An 8,768-nucleotide genomic window follows, 5' to 3' on the forward strand; every position below is an offset into this window, starting at 1 on the left:
GCGGAGGGACCCCCTCCCCTCCGAGTGCACAAATTTTTGTGCACCAGGCCTCTAGTCTATAATAAAAGGGTAACATGCTAATTACATCGGACAGCTGAACAACCTTCCAGGCGTCTTTCTGGATAAAGTCACTGCAGCAGGGGCTAAGGCAGAGGTGGTTAGGGGCAATCAGGCAGGCAGGTAGGCAGAGTGGTTAGGGGCGATCAGGCAGGCAGGGCCGCAGTTAGGAGCCAGTGGTCCCGGATTGTGAGACGGATGTTCGACTGCTGGTTTAGGCCTGATCCTGCAGGAATCCCTGTGGGATCTGGCCTAAATCGGCAGTCAGATATCCCCCGAGGGTTTCCGGATTGAGAGAGGATTCAGGTCAGGCTGAGGGATGACCCCCCGCCCCCCCACCACCCATGCACAAATTTCATGCACCGGGCCTCGTTTTTTAAAATAAATTAATTAAATAAATAAACAAATAAATAAATAAACTTTAGGGCAGCCCTGTCTAGCATGGCTCAGTCTCAGGTTTGATACCTGGTCAGGCACATACCTAGGCTGCAGTTCCAGTCCAGGTGAGATCAGGAGGCAATCTATCAATGTTTCTCTCTCTCTCTCTAACTTTTGAGGCAAGGTCATAGATGGAGAAGCCATATATTGTATTACAATGGCACTCAAGCAACCCTGGAAGAGACCGACACTGGAAAGAACTGAGGTTTTCCATCACCAACATGAATTTGCCAGCCATGTGAATGAGCCACCATGGAATTAGATCTGATGACTGCCACCCCAGCCAGTATCTAGACTGCAACCTTGTAAGATACCCTAAGACAGAAACCCCCCACTAAGCTGCTCCCTAATGTTTGACCCATATAAATTTCTGAGATAATAAATGTATGATGTTGTTTGAATCCACTAAATTTTGGACAATTTGTTATGTCCAATAAATAACTAATATACTTTGCTTCCTTTAATGACATGGGACTCAAGTACTCCTTTCTTACTTTTCTATGTAAATAGTAAATTTAAAACATCTCACAAAACACAATGGATATCATTATCATTAAAATTCCATTTTTAAGTGTCTTATTAAAAAAAAGTACTAGGCTTGCTGGACAGTTTCCGTTCCCAGATATGGATAGACTCTACTAATGTAAAATTACTGCCTAAGGCAAAAACTTAACTTCTCAGTCATTTATCAATTATTTATTGCGTGCTTCTTTCTTTGGGTATTTTTAATTATTTCCTTGAAAGATGACAAATGCACATGATAGGAAAAGGTGAAATAGAGTATACAGTTGTTTGTTTTATGTGCCCCAAGCATGAAAAAGGTGGATGTCTGATTTCTAAAACTGTGAGACAATAAGTTTCTGTTGTTTCTATTGGCCCCCAACATAGGCATCAAGTTAGTATGAACTAAAGACTATATATATCTACTTTTCCCTTGACTTATGTAAGAGCAACACTACCAACCGGGTGTCTCTTTACCCACTGCCAGGGGGTGGTATACAGTATTTCCTGCATATCCTTTTAGAGATATTCTATGGTTACATAACATCTGTATAAGTAACTTTATGTCTTCCCCACAAATGAAAGCACACTATACACCTGGTCCTGCACCTTTGTTTTTCCCTTTAATGTATACGAGATCATTCCGTATCCAGTATTCAAGCTTCCTGTGAGTACAGAAGCACCTACATCAGTTTCCTTAGCTGGGTATGTAAATCAATATTGTGCTATACCAATATCAAGTTGCTATTTCTATCGACCTGGACTTAAGGTTCTAAATCCAAGCAATAAAGCCTTCCCTCTAAAGCAGCCGTGGGCAAACTACGGCCCGCGGGCCGGATCCGGCCCATTTGAAATAAATAAAACTTAAAAAAAAAAAAAAAAGACCGTACCCTTTTATGTAATGATGTTTACTTTGAATTTATATTAGTTCACACAAACACTCCATCCATGCTTTTGTTCCAGCCCTCCGGTCCAGTTTAAGAGCCCACTGTGGCCCTCCAGTCAAAAAGTTTGCCCACCCCTGCTCTAAAGGCCTATGATAAAGGTATCACCTAAAGGGAATTTTGCCCCATTAATTTTTATTCCTTTTCTTAATATTGACACATACAGTTGGAGTTTTTTACTTACTTTTTTTTACAATATTTTAAAATTATGGTACAATACATGTAACATAAAATTTATCATCTTAACCTTTTTTAAGAGTTAGTGTTAAGTAAATTCATGTTGTTGTGAAGCCATCACCACCATCCATCTTCAGAACTCTTTTCATCTCACAAAACTGAAACTCTGTTACCTATTAAATAACTCCTTATTTCCCTCCCTGCATCCCCTGGCAATCATCATTCTACTTTCTATCTCTATGGTTTTGACTACTTAAAGTACCTTATGAAAGGGGTTTACAAGATTTTAATTCTTAAAGCAGTTGTACATTGAATGATTTCATACAACACAATCAAGGCATATGACTAAGTAGATGCTATGAGCTAAACTGTGACCTCCCCAAATTCATGTTAAAATCTTAGGCCCCAGTACCTCAAAATGTGACCTTATTTGGAAATAACCATTGCACATGTAATTAGTTAAGATGAGGTCCTTATAAAAAGGAAAATTTAGAACACAGACACACACAGCAAGAATACTATGTGAAGACTAGAATTATAGCCCTGGTCAGTTGCTCAATGGTTAGAGCATTGAGCCTGGGACCAAAGGGTCCGCAAGTTCGATGCCTGGTCAAGGGAACCTATCTCAGTTGCAGGCTCGATCCCTGGCCCCATCCCTGGCCCCAGTCAGGGTGTGTATGTGTGTCTCTCACATCAATGTTTCTCCTCCCTCCCTTCAACTCTCTCTAAAAAAAAAACAAAAACAAAAACACAAACACAAAATAAAATAAAAACAATGGAAAAAATATCCTTGGGTGAGGATTAAAAAACAAGCAAACACGTGGAGTTATAATGCCATACGCCAAAGAACTACCAAAAGCTAGAAAGCCTGGAACAGATCCTTTCCTAGTATCTGATTTTCAAAACCGTGAGATAATGAATTTCTGTTGTCCTAAGTCTCTGTTTGTGGTACTTTGTTATGGCAGCACTAGGAAACTAATACAGTAGGTAAGAACCCTATTTTAAAGATAAGATATTGTCAACTGAGTACATAGTGCCTCTTGCTCTTTGAGGCAGTATGTACTCTTATATAATACAGATGCCTGATAGTATTATACTTTGCAACCCCACCACATTACATAAATTACACTAATAATTCCCAAAACTCATTCTTTCCACAAAAACACACACACCTACTTCGGCAGTAAATTCAGAAGATATCAACACTTGGCACAAAATAGACTCACACTGAGGGAAAAAAAAAGTACTGAAAAGCTTTAGAAATTAAATATTATAGTATCAATACTTACCTAAAATTAAAACTTAAGTGAATATATTCTAAAATTTGCCTAATAACATATTTTATCAGTCAAACTCTTTCAATCTAATTAAATCATTCTTTTTTACCCAGTAAAATGGTTTGGGCTAATGATTAAGTATCTCTCTTTTTTTTTTTTTTTACTTAATACATCACCATTACTGAAAATAAAAGGTTAAGCTTGAATATCAATTATTTATGGTCACTTTTGATGTTCACCTTCTGTTGGAGCCAATGGATTCTTGTTGCCACTTCTATCTAGCTATTTTCAGGTGATTTACAGTATTTGGAAGCATTAGCCGCTATTACTCACTTGCCAAATCCTGAGTTCAGAATTCTTTCTTTTCGAGATGAATATAAAAGCACCTGAAAGTCAAGGAAAATGTTCTTCCTGTGATAAGAAAAAATAAAAAGAGCATTACAGTAAGGATACAGCCCTCACTTGTGCTATAAGCATTCTTGTGCAAAATTACTCAAGTGAATCCAGCTTTTCTAAAAAACATAAAACATTATCACTATCAAACACTATTCAGAAGGAATCATCAGAAAGAAGTTACTACTGTCCACCTGCACGGCATTAATTTGATAAATATGCAAAGCTCTTGGAGCAGCGGTTCTCGGGTTACTAAGGAACAATGTCCCCTTTAAGGATGATGCTGCGGACCCTCTTCCCCCACAAAGGACCTTTGCTTTAGTGCAGATGGCCACTCCCCTCTGAAAGGCAGAGGGAAGAATGTTCCTCCTTCCTCTGCCCCTATCTTCTTGATGAAATGAAAGAAAAACCCCCAAAACCCCCCAAAACCTACTTCCGACAAAACCAAAAGAAAGATCTTATTTAAAAGTCCTTTACCCGATATTTTCAGCTCTGCTAAAGCCAGGGCCGGCAAAGAGCACACCAGAAACATGCGCTTTATATGACGTGTCATTTGAACTGGGCCCGACTCACAGGCCACTTTTCAAGAGCTTCACCAACTCATAACCCCGGTAACAGGAACTCTCCCAGGAGTTTACCTCAAAGACTGACCGCAGGGTTACAACAATCCAAATTACAACGAAGAGCTGCCCCATAATGTTAAACAAGAATCGAATACAGATGCCTGACAGTATTATACTTTGCAACCCCACCACGTTACACAAATTACACTAATAATTCCCCAAACCCATTCTCTCCACACACACACACACAAAAGTAAAAACTACGCTGACTCTAGTTCTGGAAAACAACAAGGAGAATTCCCCCGAGACGCAGAGTCGGCCGCGATGAATGCGCCATCAGGGAGCCGTCAGGTCACCCAAGGACAAAGCTGCTGCCCGTTCTTCCCAGTCGGACGTGGGAGGGGGACGGACGGCCACAGTGCGGGCGGCCGGGGATGTGCGCCACACGGACTCCGATTACAATCCGGGGGCGACTCGTTCGACCCAAACTCAAGGTCAACGGACCACACACACAAAACACTCAAGAGCCGCCACAGGCCCGGGTGCACGCCGGCGCCTCAAGCACAGCAGTGACCACGAAGCCGTGAGGGAGGGGGGACTCTAAATAAATAAAAAAAGCATATTCTTCGAAAGACAAATCGCCGGCCAACGCAGCAGCTGCCAGATATACATCTGCGTGGGCGCAACCATGCGGGCAGCCAAAGGCATGGTGCTGAGGGGGACGGCGGCGGGACGAGGGGCGAGTGGTGATGCGACACACCTGGAAGGCGAGTGCGGTCGCCCTGGGCAGCTCGGGAGGAAACGCACGCCCGGCCGACGCCCGTGCAGGCTGCGGGCAGGCTCCGGGCGCTCCTGTACCCGCGCGGAGTTGGGCCGCGCCACTTCCTGCTTGTCCCCGATCGCTGGCCTCCTCGGCTTACCTCGCAGGAGCCAGCAGAAGCGCTGGACCGGCCAGGAGCCGGCCCCCCGGCGCCAAGGCCGGCGCGCCGCGGCACGCCTCAGGCCGCCATCTTTGCTCCTTCAGAAGTCCGCCAACCCTGCGGGGTCCGTTTCCGCCAGCCTCGGCCCCTCGGCACTGATTGGAGAACGACTTGCGCAGGCGCGCTCTCCTTCCGTTGGAGGTTGGTTGTAACGCACGTCAATCAAGACTCCTAGTGCACTCGTTCCATCCCTTTTTCTTGGATTGGTTCCCAGGGTTGAGGTAATAAGGAAAAATGCTTTTGCAATTCATTCGTTAGGAATGTAACATTTCCGCATAGAAGCAGTGTCACTTGCTGGTAAAGTAGTTTGAGTAGGCCGCATGACTATTTTAAACCACCATTAGGCTAAAGTCAGTAGCACTAATAATTTCCTTCTGTGGACGAGAAGGGGACACATGCTGACCTGAGGAGCTCAGGGAAGGCCTGCGTGGCGGCCTTGCAAAGTCAGAGACCTAAAGTAACCTCAAAGGATAGTCTGAAATTAAAACTTTTTAAACTAAAAAGCGGTTTATGGTGGGTAGTAATGTCCTAGGCTGGTCTCTTTTCTGACAAAAGTCCATCTTTATTTTGAGCCTGTCTATTGTCTTTTTGCATCTATGATAACATAACGTTGGTCAATGCAACATTAATGGAATATTTTGAAGACTTATCACCCCCTGTCCCCCCCAACACAGATATTATTCTTCTTGGGACCCAGGCAACGAGAGAACCAAAAACAAAACCATAAAATAGTGTCAACGGAGATAATAGAGATTGTTCTCATTTATTTCCTCTTAACAACCATCTCCCTCCATGTTTAAAAATTCTCTGCAGAGCCCTAGCCAGTGTGGTTCAGTGGATGGAGTGTCAGCCTGAGGACCCAAGGGTCGTGGGTTCGATTCCATTCAAGGGCACATACTTTTGTTGCCGGCTCCTCCCCAGCCCGGGCTCTGGTTGGGGCTCCTGCAGGAGGCAACCAATCACAAGCATGTGTTTCTCTCACATGAATATTTCTCTGTCTTTCCCTCTTTCTTCCACTTTCTCTAAAAGTCAATGGAAAAATATTCTCAGATGAGGCTTAAAAATAATAATAAAAATTCTGCAGATCCAATGGTATTCCCCAAACCAACGACAAACACAAAAACTTTTGTAAACTGCTATTATATTTGCTTGGAGAAACTAGTAATTATATTATGCATCAACAAGCAGGAATTCTAGATCACCTAGGTAAACCTCTGTTGTAATTTAGAAATTCTGAAAGATTTCTGACAAAAAAATGGTCAAAGACTTTGCTTAAGTCTGTGCAGCGACTGCTGGATACCCACAGAGTTCTTCTACCTTCTTCCTTATGAAAAGCGATCATATTTCCCAGGCTTCCTCACTGGTAAGGTGTGGCATGTGACTAACCAAGTAAAAAAACGGTCATTCAGGATTTTGCCTAGCAACCAATAGCTAGGGAATGCATTAGCTTTGGGGATATCCTGTTCATTTGAATAATTATAATTATTAGAATATTTTTCCTAATTAAAATAATTTGGAATCCGTCAACCTATCACTTCCACTCATCATTAATCTTATAGTATAATGTGCCTTGGTTGGGGGTTCAATCCCAGGTCAGGGCACATACAAGAAGCAACCAATGGGGAGCACTATCTCAATTCGTTGAGGTTCTGTTTCCTGGCATATGGCTACAGTTTGGCTCAAATAAACTCACAAAAATTAAAAAAAAAAAAGCAACCAATGAATGCATAAACAAGTGGAACAACAAATCGATGTTGCTCTCTTTCTCTTTCTAACATCAACAATAATAAATTAATTAATTAAAAATATAAAAAGAAGGGCAGCCGAAACCGGTTTGGCTCAGTGGATAGGGTGGCGGCCTGCGGACTGAGGGGTCCCGGGGTCGATTCCGGTCAGGGGCATGTGCCTGGGTTGCGGGCACATCCCCAGTGGGAGATGTGCAGGAGGCGGCTGATCGATGTTTCTCTCTCATCGATGTTTCTGACTCTCTGTCTCTCTCCCTTCCTCTCTGTAAAATATCAATAAAATATATTTCAAAAAAGAAAAACAAAGGGCAATATAATCCTATGGTGTTAAGTTTGAGAAACGGAGAAAGGCAAAATAAAAAAATCTTGTATGTTTAGCATGTGTCAGACACTCATTTAATCCTCACACCAACCTATGACTTAGATACTGCTATCATCATCATCATGACCCTTATTTTACAATTAAGGAAAAGGACACAGAAGAGTTATGTGAATTGCCCAGTTCATGTGCTTGGTTAAGTAGCAGAACCAGGATCTGAACCCACAGGATCTGTTTCCAAAGTATGTGCTCTTAAGTTCCACATTAAACTATCTAATTATTTCCTCTAGAAGAATACTGGTAACAGTGAGACTTTCAAGAACAGATCTTTAGCAATCTGACGATATATACTAAATATTTCAAGAGAGCTACTTTCTTTTCTCTAGGTTAAAGCCTCAATTCCTACAATTGCTCATGAAAATAAGTTACCCTGAACCTCTCACCATTTTGCATCTTAGTAGCAAATAATTTATCGATGTCCTTCTTAAAAGATGATGGTCTTTAAACTTGTGATATCTTTTTTTAAATTTTTTATTTATTTCAGAGAGGGAGAGGAGAGAGATAGAAACATCGATGAGAGAGAATCATTTATCGGCTGCCTCCTGCACGCTCCACCCTGGGGATTGAGCCTGCAACCCAGGCATGTGTCCTTGACCGGAATTGAACCCAAGACCCTTCAGTCCACAGGCTGATGCTCTATCCACTGAGCCAGACCAGCTAGGGCTGGTGTGAGGCAGGGGTCCAACTTCAATCCTTTGCATGAGGATATCCAATGGCCCCAGTTATACCAAAAGACTACTGTTTCCCCCATTGGATTGCTTTGACAGCCTTGTCAAAGATCAGTTGATTATAAATGAGAGGATTAATTTCTGGACTCACAATTCGAGTCCATTGCTTTATAGTCTGTCTTTGTGCCAGTATTGCAGTGTCTTTATTTTCAAATTGGGACATGTGAATCCTCCAATTTTGTTCCTCTTTTTCAAGACTATTGACATTGATTTTTAGATTCTCGTTATATAGTTATTCAACTGCCATCTTCAAATATGTCAGCTATAATCAACCCAATTTTTTCCACCTTAACTATATAAATATATGAGACACAGGCATGTGCTTTGCAGAACACTGTATCTATCTCATTGATCTGACATATAAATTTAATCAAACCTTGAAATAAGTGAAGGGAGAGAAAGCCAGCATAATTATTTGCCAAACACATCAGTATCCTGGTGATCATCACATTCTTTTCCATGGCTTCACAAACCATGTAATGACCCATTCTAGTATTCTGCTGGGGAATAATGTCAAATAGGTGAGTGGATCATTTCTGAAATCTGCCCTTTTCCCCTTCTGCAAACTTTGCTATTATATGCCTCT

The 8,768-nt window shown here is 42.0% G+C and overlaps 1 long non-coding RNA gene across 1 annotated transcript in view; it reads right to left on the reverse strand.

Annotated features, from left to right (window-relative positions):
• The window catches only part of LOC102775221, a 15,150-nt gene extending 9,775 nt beyond the window's left edge, over nt 1–5,375 (reverse strand). Inside the window, exons 1-2 of the long non-coding RNA XR_001512204.1 lie at nt 5,271–5,375; nt 3,728–3,805 (exon numbers count right to left, since the gene is read on the reverse strand). This is a non-coding gene — a long non-coding RNA (uncharacterized LOC102775221). The remainder of the gene's footprint in view (nt 1–3,727; nt 3,806–5,270) is intronic.
• Between the last annotated feature and the right edge of the window lie 3,393 nt (nt 5,376–8,768).

The sequence above is a fragment of the Myotis davidii genome, unplaced genomic scaffold (assembly GCF_000327345.1).
Source record: "Myotis davidii unplaced genomic scaffold, ASM32734v1 scaffold46, whole genome shotgun sequence".
Taxonomy (NCBI): domain Eukaryota; kingdom Metazoa; phylum Chordata; class Mammalia; order Chiroptera; family Vespertilionidae; genus Myotis; species Myotis davidii.